General features: G+C 43.0%; 1 long non-coding RNA gene across 1 annotated transcript; it reads right to left on the bottom strand.

The window, feature by feature from the left end:
* Positions 1 to 360: 360 nt before the first annotated feature.
* LOC132010337 (uncharacterized) lies at positions 361 to 3,287 on the bottom strand. Its single transcript, XR_009402223.1, has 3 exons — positions 3,119 to 3,287; positions 1,666 to 1,977; positions 361 to 690 (listed from the first exon to the last, which is right to left on the bottom strand). It is a non-coding gene; the product is annotated as an uncharacterized LOC132010337 (long non-coding RNA).
* Between the last annotated feature and the right edge of the window lie 12,948 nt (positions 3,288 to 16,235).

Here is a 16,235-nt window from a genome sequence, read left to right as displayed (position 1 = left end):
TTTTCCATAAGGCAGAACCAAAGGTGTAAGGTGAGAAAGGGGTTGGGGTGAGGGAAGGGACTATTTACTCACTTAGGAGCACCCTAAAGTGGTACCTTAAGGGTAGGAATTAAGGGGGTAGGAATTAAGATTGTGTTTGTCAAGCTGGGCTGAGCTTCCCGTATAAACATGGAGGACCTTTGCCTCAAAATAACACCTTTTGTAGGCAAGGAGCATTTGTGAGCTTGGAAGGAATGACTTTGATTTAATATACATATAGAGAACTAGGATTTAATGCATATTTGTAGTGTTATAATTTATTATACTCTTAGTGCCACTGGGAGTAAGAGGAACTCTTGTTCTCAGATTGCAGCACAGAACTATATATCCCAAATCAGAGCCAGCTCATGGAGGCTGGCCCCCCAAAGTCAGTGTTGTTGCACCTATTACAGTGCAAGTAGGTCAGGGAGGTTCCCAAATTGGACGAGGAGCACCATAACTATTGACTGGCAATACTCTGGAGGCCTGAAGTTGTTGTTAGGCGAAGTAGGACAGAGCTGGCTCTGCAAGGTGATTGCAAAGGGTCCCTGGAAAGGTGGGGAAGGGAGGGAGCTGGTGGCTTTGAAACAGAGCTATGGATGGAGGAGGTCAGGGGAGGAGGCGGATGGATAACATTCATGTTCCGAGGAAAGTGTCAGGGAGTCCTGGGTCCTGAAGAGGGAAAGGGAAACAGGTTGATGCTGGTTTCAAGAAAAGAGACCCAACCACCCCCAGTAAGCAGGTTTGGACATTCCTGGAAGGTGAGACTTGGGAAACCTGGTGGGTCATCATTTGAGTATCTGATGGATAAGCCACAGTAGAAATACATGAGGTGAGTTTTTTTGTTCTATTTTGTTTTAAAATATGGAGGAAGCTCATTGAGATTGTAGATCAGGGACAGAAAATGCAGAACATGTTTACTTTCTCCTTGGGCAGGAAAAGAAGGAAGAAAACCCCATCAGCCTTAGAATTTGCATATGTTTGTTAAATAAAGTGCCAGGGTGACCTCTGGCAAGAAACCTTGCAGTTGAAAGTGGGGTGCTGGTGAGGTGCTGAGTATCTAAGTGACCAGGAACAAGTGAGAGAGAAGGCTGGGTTTGCCCCAGGAGAACTTTAACAGCAAGTTAAGGGTCTGGGGACAAGTGGGTTAAATCCAGCCATTTTTATGGAAGAGGAGGAAGTAGAGAAAGTGGAGTCCTCAAAATAATAAAAAAAGCACGAGCCCAGAGAGTGAAAGAAAAGACCACGATTCAGTATAAAGTGAGCTAAAAAGCCTAGATTTGAATCCAGATTTGACTGTTTCCATCTGTGTCCCCTGGACAAGTACCAGCTTCCCCAAGCCAAGTTGTCCGGTCTCTCCTTTAGAAAATAGGTCCTAACTCACCTTCTCTGAAGGGTTATTGAGCAAATTAAACAACCCAATTTCTCCTATTTTAATTTCTTCTCTTACATGGCACCTCTCTGGATATTCATGGAGACAACGTGGTGGTGGGAAGCAGGAAGGATGCGAGGTTCGGGTGTGGGGCACATGTGGCAGAGGAGCCTCCAAGCTCATCTGGTTCGGGAGGAAAAATTAGAGAGTTCTCTTGGACAGTTACAGGGCTTGGAGTTAAGAACACCAAGCTGCAGAGGAAACACTTGGCTTACCGTCTTCCCACATCCACCGGAGTTCTGATATTTCAGGTGGTCAAATACAGCAAAGATCCACAAAGCCTTTTCTGAATCCACCCTAAGTGGCTGTGCAAGGGCCGTCCTTCTCCTGTCTTCCCATGCGAGGTACATCTATTAATTACACTAAGTGACAAAGAGTCTCCTTGTTGCTTGATGGACACAAGGATGAATCTTTGTTACTGACTGCAAATAATAGAAGTCTGGTGCTGATAAAGAGTCAGGCCAGGAGAACACGCTCGGAGACACGCAGGGGGCATATGGCACCTTCTTCTGAACCAACCCAAGAGGCTGCAGGGAAACAGAGTGGGTATTATTTGGTCAAGTTCCTCCTATGAAAATATAGCCTGCATCCTTTTCTGCTTGTTCATTTCTGGCACTGGAACAACCTGTCTCTTTACATTAGTTCAGTTCTGTAGAGAAACGGTCATTTAGAAGGAAATACTTGGAAAATTCAGGCACCCGTCCATTTTTAAAGTCACAACTGAATGATTGCTTTCTTATTGTGCTACACAGGCCTGGAAAAATCATTCCTTTCTGTACATATTTTTCTTTTTTGCTTTGTGTTTTCATTCTGCTTAAAACACACATATGTGCCAGAAATGAAAACATTTTCAAAGGGCAAGTTTCAAGGACAACTAAAAATAGGACCTGTTGCCAAATATACATTTCCCCCGTATGTAAATGACTGGAAAGGAGCACAATGAAAAGCATATGCTATTCAAATTTTCTTTGGGGAAAAAAAATAGCTGGAGGATTTGACTTCTGGCCCTGAAACTCTTTAAAGTAGTAGTTTGCACTTAAATTTTAAAAATCCTACGTCTTCAGACATGATCCTATGCATAGTTTACATCTATCTTCTCATGAACATTGAAAAAAAAAAAAACACTACTAAGAAAAATTTCATTCTCCAAATGGGAACATTTTATTTCATTGCATCAGTCTGTGACTTGCCATGAAACATTCAAGTCATAATCGAGGCTGAGAAAGGTATAAAACCAGAACATCTAATTCTCCAGCAGCCGCATCATAGACCCAAGGATGAACCAATGAGTTGAGAAATAAGTACAGATCTATTAAGAGAAAGCCTTTGGTTTCTTGTCTTCTATGGTCTGCAACCAAGAATCACCTCAAATTCTTTCTAGGGAATAGAAAAAGGATAGAATGAAATACATTAATTAAAATAAAAGACATCAACAGTTACAGGGATTTGCTTCTGATTTGGGGGTGTCACCCTGTGTGAAAGAATTGCCCTCTGTGCTTAAAGCTGTGCCTTGTAACTTAGCAGAACCAACATTCATTAAGAAAAATCCCACTGGCAAGCCAATCTCTCGAATGCCTTATTTTATCATCTGGAAAAAAAAAAAAAGGTTGATCAAAAATGAGTCACAGTCACAGTTGTTCCATGCTGTGGTATAGTAGAGTCACAAACCTGAGTCGTAGTCTCCGTTGTGAGGGGGCTCCTGCACGGCTGGGGTCTGCTGAGCTCCCAAGAGCCCTCATCTCCATCGGACAGAGCTGTGGAGGCAGCGCTGGCCCACACACTGTGACTGCAGGTCTCGACCTCCACCCCTGGAACTATCTCGCTTTCCCAGTGCTGGTTAAATTTTGCCTCCCATATCTTAATATTTCCATGATAGAACATGGAAAAAGAAACTGAGAAAAGGTTTCACCTTTGCGATGAAAAAGTTATGACCTTTGCTCACATTTGCCAGAGAAAGTGGCTTACAGCACCAATTAACATGAATTATTAACTTCCAGATTAATAATTTATTAGAAGCCCAACGGCCCGAGGCACTGCTAGATCACACTATTGAAAGAAAAACGAAGAAAACAGCATAGCTCTAATTATAATCATTCGTCGACGGTGCTTGGAATAAGTAATGGCATTTACACTTTCTAAAGGGTTTTAAAAATTTCCCCTTAATACCACATGGACTGCACAACCGGATGAATTAACTAATAATTCCTATAATGACTCGTGTGATGTTGATTTAAAAAAAAATTAACAAGTGCTCACACACCCCTTCCTTTGTGTCCACTTTTCTTTGAAGCTGCTGCGCATGTTAATTTGAACACGCACCTGAGCTGGACACCTGCTGTATCATCGACATGCGCCTGAGGCTGTGCCCGGAGCCACACAGAGACATGGGGACTGGGCATATTTGTTTGTCACGGCTGCTCTGACAAAGCACAGCACACTGAGGGCATTTATATCCCCGAAAAGTATTCTCTCCCATTTTTGGAGGCCAGAAGTCCAAGATCAAGGTGTCTGCAGGGTTGGTTCCTTCTAATGGTCATGAAGGAGAACATGCTCTAGGCCTTTCCCCCAGCTTCTGGTGGTTTCTGGCAAGGTGAGGGTGGGGGGTGTTCCTTGGCTTGTGGAGGCATCACCCTGATCTCTGCCTGGATCTTCATGAAGAATCTTCCATGTGCGTGTCTGTGTCCACATTTCCCCTTAAGTTTGGCAGTCATGTGGGGTTAAGGGCCCACCCTAATGACTTTGCTTCGACTGGATTACCTCTGTAAAGACCTGAGATCTGAATAAGGGCATGTGTTGAGGTGTTGGAGGACTAGGACTCCAACTTAGGAATTTTGGGGGAGAGGTGGGGCAGTGAACACTCTTCACCGAAACTGGGAAGTCTGGCCTGGGTCTGTCCTCTTCACCATCAGGTTAGGCCGCCTCCCATTTGTTGGTCTTTTTGGTTTTTTTTTTTTTTTTGTTTGTTTGTTTGTTTTTTAAGATTTTATTTATTTATTTGATAGAGAGAGATTACAAGTAGGCAGAGAGAGAGAGGAGGAAGCAGGCTCCCTGCTGAGCAGAGAGCCCGATGCGGGACTCGATCCCAGGACCCTGAGATCATGACCTGAGCCGAAGGCAGCGGCTTAACCCACTGAGCCACCCAGGCGCCCTTGTTGGTCTTTTTGAAGAGAAAAAGCTCATGAAGGCAAATTCAACTTAGAGCAGCTGATTGAGTCCTATCCAAGAACTGTCCCCAGTGCATTAGCTCTTGGGGACAGTGTGTCTGTCAGCTCAATCAGGGATCTGGCTCATTTAGGGGATCAGACTGGTTAATAATGAGGGGCTCTCTAAATTCCCTTCAAGGCCCAAGCTCACTGTATTTTGAAATCTTAAAGATCTTTCAGCTCCTTCTATTTGACTCTGGAGCACATGTTTCCTTAAATCACATTTTAAAGGCATTTTAGGAGGGAAAGACCTAATTACTTCCCTTTTTCCTTCCAAATTCCTGTTCTTAGAGCCACAATTAGGTAATACAGTGCCACTCTACCTTGCAAATCAACCTGACCTCATCATCTCTTGAAATGGAAAGAGAGAAACCAAAGGGCCCCTGGTTCTTATTCTTTGGCCTTCTGACTTGGCAAGGAGGCAAAGCTTGAAAATCCCTACTCTCTAATGGAAGAGGGAAAAGGAAAAAAAAAGAGCGAGGAAAAGGAGAATTAGGAAAAGAAAAGGAACAGAAAAAGGAATTTTGCAAATAAAAGTAAAATTTGGGCAGGGGATTTAGAAAACTATGCTTTGCTTCATCCAATGTCAGTTGTCAAAGGTGAAACAACCCATGGTTATTCCAGTGGTGAGACCCAGTGTGGGGATTTGCACGGACCGCTTCTTATCACCTCATCCTGCTCCCTGCCAAGCTCACCCCAGGGCCATCTGGAGGATTCATTGCAAAGATCAGATTCTCAAGAACATATGCTCTATTTGGCACCCAACTTCAATATTTTTAGGATTTTCTCCTTTCCTTCTTTTTGTTTCTCTGTGAGTGCAGACTTAATAGCATTTTAGTGTCATTTGCGTGTCAGACCACTTCCTTGTTTTTCTTCTCTTTTGAACCAAAGAAGGTGATAAAAGTCATACATGAGCATACTAGGCAGATTATAGAAATTCGTTCCTATTTTGCTTGAATGGATTGTCCACCCTTTTTTTTATGTTTACAGATGTGCTCCCTTCTGAAGGCAGAAGTCATGGAGTCATTTCTCAGTTGACTCTGAATGAAGCATAGAGAGGTCGTTTTGGAGGGTACAGTGAGTTCAGGAAGGTCAGTGCTTTGTGTCTTTGTGTTTCTAATAGAGGATCATCAGATATGTTTAGGAATTTCTGATTCTTGCCTTGAAACACTGCCTTAGAAGTTTGATCAGGTGCCTATGTCCCTCCCTCTCAAGGGAGCCACTCTTCTTTGGGACTCTCCAATAACTGGTCATTGATATACCATCTAGCTGACTGATAGATTGCAAAAATGGCCACACTTTCCAGCTGCTCCGTGTATCTGTGTTCACTGTGAGATGGTTTTGCAACTGTCTCATCAGAGGTTAGAGTCCGTCTGTTTCCCCAACCTTTGAATCAGGGCTGCCCTGGGACTTGAACCTCACTGTTCCTGTCTCTGTGCTTGGAGGAGCCATGCTAACAGCCAGTGTGCAAAATCTCCTGGGGTCCTTGCTGAAGAAGTTTAAATAAACTCTAAGCAAGGCCAGCCCGCTCTGCCAATGTCAGGGCTCTGGCTGGGAAAGAACGGAATCCTGGCAACTGGATGCGGGGCGGTGATTAGGAAGAGGTGAAGGAGGCGCCCAGGGTGTGGGTTAAGGAAGCACTCCCTTTGAGGTCCATGCAAGGACAGGGGTGAGTCTGTGCCTCTTTGATGTTCTTGAAAGTCTTGAATCTCCAGATTTCCCTATAGCTGATGAATCTACAGAAGTAGCCTGTATCTCCCATGAAGAATGAATACTTCCTTCATGCCTGGAGGCAATGAAGAGATCTCTCCCCTCCTGGCCCCAAAACCTATAACCAGGGTTTCATCATGGCATGCCCCAGGGGAGGATGGGACAGCCCTGAAAACTGAAGGAATGAGCCGCAAGGAATCAGCAGGACCTGCGAGCATATGTGGCCCTCGTTCCCAGGGCTCTGAGGACAGGATATAAGGTTGGATAAGAGAGAGTTTATTGATTTGGGAGCACTTTTCCAAAATCGAGGGATATAGGATGATGTGCAAGCTTGCCATAGGGGACATCCAGGCAGTTGGTGTCAGTCCCTCTGGAAAGGTGATTGGTGACTGGACTGGGGTGGGAATCCATGGAACAGGGAATTTTGATTTCTTGCACTGGGAGAGCAGGAAGTCTATAATTAAGACTTTAAATCTGATACTTTTGCTCCATCCCTGGTGCTTGCTCTACTCACTAACGTTAAGAACTGGCCATATAAGCAGATGATATATGCTGATATCTGCTCCAGGAGATGGGTCTTTATCAGTTAGCCTCCAGACTGCTGCACAGAGTCTACCCATGGCAGATGCTGAGTAATTCCTTGTCGAATGAATGAATGAATGAATAAAATCTGAGTTTAACTTTGGAAAGTTCCCATTCGCATGATCAAAGCCTGTTATGGGAGAGTCTCCTCTGAAGCCCAGCACCTCTCTGCACAAGCTCGCCCCTGATGGTCCTGAGGGTGCCCCCCTGGAGTATGGCTTCTACTGAAGTGAGGGCATCTTTGTGAGCAAGTATGTAGATCTTCCGTGGTAGGGCTGGGGCCAGGGTGGAAAACCGTGTGCTATACACAAGGAAATCTGGTGCTGCTTCTAGTTACTTTTTACCCAAACCCAACCTCTAGAATGTGGGACACTTAGTTGAGCTGTGTTATGGGTTGAATTGAATGCTGAAATTCATATGTTAAATCCTAACCTTAGGACCTCAGAATGTGATCTTATTTGGCTAGTGAGTCCTTACAGAGGTGCTCAAGTTCAAGTCACATCCTTAGGGTGGCTCTGATCCAATGGGAGCTGTGCCCTAATTCAAAGGTGAAATGCATAAGAAGAAGGTACCTAGATACACAAGGAGAAGACAGCCATGTACAAGCCAAGGAGGGAGGCCTGGAACAGATCCTTCTTTTGAGACCCTCAGGAGGAGCCAACCCCACTGACACCTTGAGTTTGGATTTCTGGCCTTCAGAAGGGTGAGACAATACATCCCTGCTGTTTCAACCACCCAGCTGTTGGCACTGTGTTATGGCCGCCATAGCAACCTGAATGTCTGTTTCCTCTTCCAGGAACTTGTGCTCATCCCTACGGAAATGCTGAGGCCTCTCTATCACAACCCCTAAATGAGAAGCCTTGTCATCTCCTTCCTGTTCATCATTAAGGTTTAGAATCAAAGATCCCAGCTTTGCTGGTTGTGTTTATAGTGCCCAGGCCAAGAAGAACATGTGAAGATACAGCAGTCCCACCCCGGGGCTGGGACAGGGAAGAAGGTCAGCGAAGAGCAACCTATTACGATGTCAACCTTCTGGAAGAAGAATTAAAGGCGTGTAATCTCGTTTGCTCCTGAGACAAGTAATGATTATCGGGCCCCAACTTCTGGAAAGTAAGATGCTTTTGCGGATATCTACAAGGATAAACAAAGTTAAGGAACAGGTTATAAATGGGGCCTGTGCTTGGGACCGTGACTCAGTGACATGGGCTGTGTCTCTAACTAGATTCCCTGGCTCTGTCTCCCCCTTGGTATGACTTTGCTTCTTCCCAGCATCACTCTGCCTCAACGCCTCTGAAAAGCAGAGCCTAGGAAAGAAAGTGAAAGATTTTCTCTTGTTTCTGATATGTTTTGGAAAGATATTTATTTCTTAATGGAAGAAAGTTTGCAAAATGCTTGCTTCAGTGTTTGCAAATGATGATTTCTCCCCTCTGAGGCATGTTTTCATTTATTTATAAGAGTTCTTTAAAGAACTCTTTACTGATGCCTGGTGCTGCCCTGACCTAGGGAGCTTGACCTTCGGGTGACTTTCAGAATTGCCATCTGACTGTGACCCTTGTTTAGGGAGGGTCATTCAGTTCTAAGTGTCACAGGGAAGTCCATCTGCACTCGCTAACCCCCCTGTTCCTCTCTTAGGTCAGTCCCTGGGGGTGGAGAAACACTGTCTTAGTTAAAGCTAGAAATAATAATGTTACTGGGAAATACTGCATCATAGATGGTGAGATTAGGAGACTAGTCATGCCTTCATTGAAGGCACATGTCTCAGGCCTCCCGGGTATGACTGCGGGGACATGGGGTAGGGCAGAAAGAAAGGTGGAAATGAGATCCGAGTACATGTATTGGGCAGGGGTGGAAGCCACGTGCTCTGGTTGCTTTGCAGGGAACACGGATCACAGGCGGGTGTCCCAGACAAGAGTAATCACACTGCAGAGCAATGGCCTGAGGGGAAGTAAGTTAAAAATGAATAATAGGTTGGCCCCAAGGGGAAGGAGCCAGGCAGCCAGTGTTAGCAGTTGTGAGTTTCCAAAGCCCTGAATTTAGGCTTACGTGCGCAGGTGTTAATGTAATGAGGTCTGATCATGGCGGAGCTTCTACTCCTCACCCCTAAGACTGGGGAAGCTGGTTTACCCTGACATGTTCAGAATGATAAAGTCCAAATTTCTGAGTGACAAGACATTTGGGGAGGGACTCAAGCAGGGAGGGTGAACATAGATTTTTACCTGACACTCAGGTAGGCAGCTCCACGCAGGGGTCTGTATGTGCTTGTAGGGAGAGGACAGATACGCTAATGGTGGGACTGGCAGGAGGCAGGGCTGACTCCTTACAGAGAGAGGGCCCACCTGGAGCACTGAAGACTCCACCTGTCTCCCTGGTTGATGCACTCATTCACTCTAGAGTGTTGGAAAAGTCACCAAACCTCTGTTTTCGTTTTACTTGTTTGTAAATAAGGAAACAATAATGTCCACTCCACTTGTCTCCCAGCAGAAATGCTGGGAAATTGGAAGTGGTTTAAAGTGGTTTTAAAGGGTGTTTTGGAGTTCTAGACGAAAGGAAGGAGGAAGGGCGGGGTAGGGAAAGGACGAATGGAAGAAGGGAAGGAAGGAAGGGGGAAGATGTCTTTGTCTGGACCGCTTTAATGAAGATGCTTATAAACTGGTTTTGGAAACAAGAGTTCTCACATTTCTGGATGCTGGGAAGTCCATAGTCACAGTGCCCTCAGATTCATGGTCTGGCAAGGGCCTGCTTTCTAGATGGCTGTCAGTTCTCTATAACTTCACATGGTAGAAAGGGGTAGAATGCTCCCTGGGTCTCTTTTATTTATTCAATTTATATTTTTAAAAATATTTTATTTATTTATTTGACAGAGATCACAGTAGGCAGAGAGGCAGGCAGAGAGAGAGGAAGGGAAGCAGGCTCCCTGCTGAGCAGAGAGCCTGATGTGGGGCTGGATCCAGGACCCTGGGATCATGACCTGAGCCAAAGGTAGAGGCTTTAACCCACTGAGCCATCCAGGTGCCCCCTGGGCTCTCTTTTATAGGGGCACTAATCCCATTCATGTAGGCCCCACCTGCATGATTTGATTGAATCCCAAAGACCTACCTCCTAACACTATCATTTTCAGCTTTTCAGGGTTAGGATTTCAGTTTATCAATTTGGCAGAGGTGGGAGGGACACATAAACTTTCAGACCACAGCAAAGGGGAAGGAAGGAAGGAGAGAAGGAATGGGGGGAGGAGAAGAAGAAGGAAGGGAAAGAAGAAAGAAGGGTGGGTGAAGGAAAGGGGGGAAGAAAGTAGTGACTTAAATCTTATCTCTGCTCTCTGTTGGGATTTCTGAATTAATTCAGTGAAAGTTGGGTGCTTTGGGGGAATAGATATAGAAACTCTCAAGATTTGTGTCTTGAATATTTAAGTCAGAAAAATGTTGGGGAACACTGTCACCAATCTTATATCCTACATGGAAAACCTGAACTCCTGGTCTCTGGAAACTTAATGGCTTTGCATGAGTTCACTTTGGTTGTTGTTGTTGGCCGCAGCTGTCCTTAAACTATCAGGATTCTCTTTAAAACTGCAGAACTGTGCAATATACCTTACGCATCCAGTCCTAACCACAAAACCCATCACAAAGCGTGGCAGAGCAGATCAGCACTAAGAGGATATCTTTGAAAGACTAAGATGAACATTAAATTAATCAACCAATGCTCTGGGGAGAAATGGCCACTAATTTCAAATTTTTCATCTCTAGAAAATCAATTATTATTATGTTTATTGATGTTGTATTTGTCACTATTTTCAGCCATTTCCCCCGATGGCATGGGTTAAAATAAGAACTTTGTAATAAAAGAGATTAGACATGTTCGATTCGGTTTCTGGACTTTCCACCTTTTAGCTACCTAGGGTTCGGGGAAGAAATCAACTGCCACCTGGCAGAGGCTGAGCTTGCTTTTCTTCATTCCTTTCTGTGGCAATCCCTTTTGCCTCTATAAGATTTTAAATATTTAGTTAAACATCAGCTAATGGTTTGTACTCACGAGGAAGGACTTTGGAGACATGAATGTATCCATGTACACTCCCTTTCCAGGTAGGATGATTGGGGTTCAGAATTTGTTTCCTTACTCCCCAAAGGTTCTCAGGACCTCTCCGTGTCAGGAGAGGGTGGAGCTCCCCATTGTCAGTTTCTAAGAAAGAGGCCTCCATGCTGATATGTTTGATCCCCCAAATGGCCCGGCCTCTGCTTCTTATTACAAGCTACAGACCTGATGCTCCATTCTCTCTGAATGGCTCTCGTCCTTTTTGGAGCACAGGGTGATTTGGAGTTTTCACAGCAGTGAGCAGTGATAGGGTGCTGGGTGGCTCAGTCGGTAAAGCGTCTGTCTTCAGCTCAGGTCATGATCCCAGGGTCCTGGGTTGGAGCCCTGAGTGGGGAATCCCTGCTCAGCGAGGAGTCTGCTTCTCCCTCTCCTGCTGCACATACTCTCTGTTGCTATCTCTTCTTTCTCAAATAAATAAATAAAATTTTACCAAAAAAATGGGTCTGTCAGTGAAATAACAAAACACAGATCGTTCTTCCATTCAGGGGCATATATATTTGCAGATGCAAATATGCAAAACCAGTGATATATATGGCCTATGTAGAGCATTAGAAGAATGATTCTAGAACCACAATCCATGTTCCATGTTCCATTGATAGAGAAATTGGTAGCATTCTGGGGAAATACAAAGGTGAATTAGACCAGATTTTGCCTTCAATGAGAACACCGTCTAGTGAGTACGTTACATTGTTGAATTTTAGGTTTATACATATACATATGTTAATGTACTCCAAATCAAAATACAATGGGAACAACTTCTATATGGGACCTTCAGATTACAGATGCATTTATAAACTCTATATTGGCTTCAGGTATTTAAAAATGACATCTGGTGCTGTAAATATATGTAAGCATTTATATAACACGGGAGCTTAGAGGGCACGGATTGCATGGAGCACTGGGTGTGGTGCAAAAACAATGAATACTGTTACACTGAAAAAAAATTTAAAAAAAAATGGAAGGTTATGAAATAACAAGAAGAAAATATCACTTTCTCCCCTGATCTCTCTCTCTCTAGTGGCACCTATAGGTTAACTGTTTGGTATATGTTCTTGTTCAATTTTTTCTTTTTTGTCTGTAAATCATAAAATTAAGGCACATCTATGGTGGATATTTTTGTGTGCCATCATCTCATTTTTCAAAGGACTGCTTAATCATTTCATATCTTGGATGTACTAGAATTTGTTTAATATTCCCTTGTTGGTGGACACTGAGGTTATTGCCAGTTTTTTTTCTTCCTTTAAATGAATTATGAATAAGGAAGAACTTGTTATAGCAGGAATATCAGCACTACAAGTGGTACCTAAGAAATGTTGGTAGTTGACCAACTACTGAAACTTTCAATAGAGGAACAACATGACGAGGGTGTATATTGGAAGGATTCAAGGTGGAGCCTTAATTGGATTGGAGAGACTCCAAGCAAGGAAGGCCAACAGGCTTATACAGTAATGTAGAGGAGAGATGCTGAAGAATTGGGGTTCTAGTGATAAAGGAGGAGAATGTTCTAGAATTATAGTTCATATTCCATTAACTGGGAGAAATTGTTAATAAAGAAGAAGATATTCATTTCTAATTAAAATGAAATAAAAACTACTGTCAACTTTTGATTTTCTAGGGGTGTGACAAATATGGCTAAGACATAGAAGACAGCTGGAACATGACTACAAGCCAGCTGATGGACATTGAGTGTCCACACTTGGGGACCGATCTTGGAGTGAATGCTACATGAGGTAGAGTACGGAGGCTGAGATAGGAAGGCAAGTTAGAGTTGTGGTCTTTCTTCCCCACTGACATCAAAGGCAGCTTTTCTGCATTTTGGGTTCTTGCTTCCCACCTTAGCAGTTGGCCAACAAGGAGGGTTCTCATTCAGCTGGAATGGTAAAGGTGTGCCAGCTTATGGCTCAGTCTTAACCATGGTTAACTCTACCTCAATAATCAAAATATGACCTCTTTTAGAGCCATAGAATTGGCATAGAATTTGTAGGAGCTGATAACTGATAAGATATAGAAATAAAGGAAATAATTTGAGTGGTTCTGAGATCCAAACCCAAAGGAATGGGTTTATTATAGTGATAGCAACTGGGAGAACCTGGAAAAGGTATCAAATTTTTTGGGGGGAGGAGGCGTAAAATCAATGTGAAGGGATGTACTTAAGTTTTTCGAACGCAAGATGGAGCATATATAATTAACAACTAAAAATTTTGTGTTGTAACTCTGTGGAGAGTTCTATGAGAATTATCATGACCTGAGTGATGGTTGGTCCTGGGAAGGATGAACTTGCCCTGGAGAAGGTGGGGAAAAAAAAAGTCACCTTTTGGAGAACAGCAGTGTTTGGTTATGAGTAGAATAAAGTTCTTCCCAGAGTCAGAAGATGATGCAATTTCAGAAGGAAGGTGTGTTTTAGAGCATTCAGTATTGTGCAGGGACAGATGAGACAACACTGGGTAGGAGCTGTCAGGTGTGCAGGCTGAAGGCGATGGGTGCCATTTAGGGTACAGTTTTTGGGCAGGCTGGGGTGGCATTTTGGTATGCATCTCTCCAATTTCTTCAATTGGGTCATAGAACTAAATTTTGTTACATGTGCTGATGGCAAAAAAATACTGATTTCTTTCCATTCAAAGAACTTTCCTTGTGATTGTGTTTGAGTTGGTCTTTTGGTTCTATCATTCTTAGGTTGTTCATAGTAATAAAAAGCTCAAATGGTCTAAGTTCCCAACAACTAATAGTCGACATAAGTAGATTTGGCCAGTATTGTACTATTAAATGGTCAGTGTTATAATATTTTCCCTCTTTTTTTTTTTTTTTTGTAGAAAAGTAATAATATATGGATACATAGGAATGGCCAATCACTTGTTCAAATGTATCCTGGTGTGATACCAACCATGTCCATGACTGGGAGCCTTGCAGGGTGGAAAAAGCCACATCCATTTTTTCTACAAACTACAGAGTTAGAAAAAGAAAGATTGGCTTTCTTGACTTTCCCCAGCCAGAAATGGAAAATTTAGTCATGAGTGTGGGATTTTTCCAGATGGGTCTGACTAATGATTATAAAGGCCTAGGGAGGCTATACCTGATTTGCAAGATATGAAATGAGCATGATTTCTTATATAGGTCTGATGACGTGCTGTGTGTGCACAAGAGAGAAGGTTAGCTCACACATGTGCTCCCACCTTTAGATTGTCGGGTATTTGTGCTGATAACGAAACTAGGAGCCAACATGAAGTTTTGTAGTTTACTGCACTCATGAAATGACAGTATTGTAAATATCTAAGAACCAAAAAGTTCAAGGATTTATCTGTTCTGAGTAGAACACACAGGAAATTGTCAGGTTATGATGTGTACGTACTAGATTTTGAAACTACTTTAGCTGTTTGCCAATTAATAACATTTAAAGGACATATTTTGAAAGAATAATCAGATTCACAAACATTTTCACTTGGTAGCAAATTTCAGTGAAATTCACTTGCAAGGTTCAAAATGTGGTTCTAAGATAGTCTGGTGCTATGCAATTCTCTAGGAATATAATTGTCTATGTGACTCATAAGCAGCTAAAAAGGAAGGGGTTTTAGAAACTACCGTGTAATCATTTTTTTAAGAGGAAATTGAGTCTTATAGTGGTCATACAGCCAGTGGTTGACTCTTAGTCCAGTGCTCTTCCCAACGCACCATAATTTCTCTTGTATAAACACAACAGAGTGACAATATACATATCAGGGGATTTCCAGGATGTTTTAATAAAGTACCCATGCAAAATTGTATGGTGGCTCTGGGTAATTTGGACTTCCTAGACAGTACCAAGGACTACATTAAAAATTATTTTTTGGGGGAAAGGGTATCATATACACACACAGATAAGTTACTGTGGAATAACTTAAGGATATGTCCTTCTCTATTCAGAAAGAACACATGTGCTGTGGGTAAATGACTAGGACTTGCAGTGCCTCCACAAACGTGGATCTCTAAGGCCTTGGGTGCTCTCTACCCGACAGCGAGCCCATTTATTTTCCTCCACCACCAGGGACAATCAGCCCTCTGTCCTGTCCATGGACATCCCATCCTCATGGGTGGTACCATGGAGATGTACCATGTGATGTTCACCTCTGAGAATTCATTCTAAAATGAAGATGCGTAATGGCGTTGATGGGGACTGGGATGGATTTCTGGACAAAGAAATCAGAGTCTGCTTACAAAGGATTAACAACAATGGGGACTTTTGAAAATCTTAACTGGAATAATAATTACACAAATCTGTGGAGGTAATAAAAGAGAGCAAGGGAACTCACATGACAAGCAGTAGTTCTTGGCCTGCCCCGAGGTCCCCTACTCCCAGTTCTACCCCTCCCTGCACCCCAAAGCTTTACCTTTAACTGCTTCTGTTTTGAATTACTTTTTTGGTCAATCTCCTATCTCTAAATGCCACTGGTTGTTGTCCACATCTTGCCCGCCTTTCCTTACCTCCCAGTACAGGTGAATTACTGCTTTTTCCTCCATTGCTACTATGAAAACATCTTCTCTAGATGAGTGGAAATAAAACTGAATCCCAACCTTGTTTCATATGTAAAGTAGACTCCAAATAAATTAGAAACCTAGACAAATGAGTGGGCAGTACAGCCCCGTGTCTGTCACATGTGTGTGTGTTTGCATGTGTGCGTACACGCGTGTGTGTGAACATGCAACTGGGGGAAACTGCAACCTTCAAATATTGTTGATGGAAGTGGAGGCTTATGAAGTCCTTTTAAAAAGCTATGAGCAGTCCTTGGGTTAAGTAGGTGTGTCTATTATAATGCAGAAATTCTAGTTCTAGTGATAAATTTTAGGAAAATTATCCTAAGGGCCTATGCATAAATGGATATGCAAAAGAATTTCCTTTGTAGCAGTGTTTGTGCTGCATAGAATACTATGCAGATACCAAACTAGGTATACACATAACAGAATGAACAGACTTTAAAAACAGAGCGCAGAAAATAAAAACAGAATGTTATCTTTAGAACACTACCGTATATTTCATAAGGATATATCCAAACTCAACAACACTAGTCAAACACAATGAGGTGACCACCCATGGTGGGAGAGATGATTATGGGAATAAAAGGTAGCCAACTAACCAGTCAATCAATCAGTCATGAATCCAACATAAACTGATGATGGCATGGCCCACCATTAACTAGGAAGGTGATTAACTCAACTCTGTGCATCTGAGGCTG

This window comes from Mustela nigripes, chromosome 2 (genome assembly GCF_022355385.1).
Source record: "Mustela nigripes isolate SB6536 chromosome 2, MUSNIG.SB6536, whole genome shotgun sequence".
In the NCBI taxonomy this organism is placed as follows: Eukaryota; Metazoa; Chordata; class Mammalia; order Carnivora; family Mustelidae; genus Mustela; species Mustela nigripes.
Note: the sequence above shows the minus strand (reverse complement) of the source record. Positions and strands in the feature narration are given on the sequence as shown.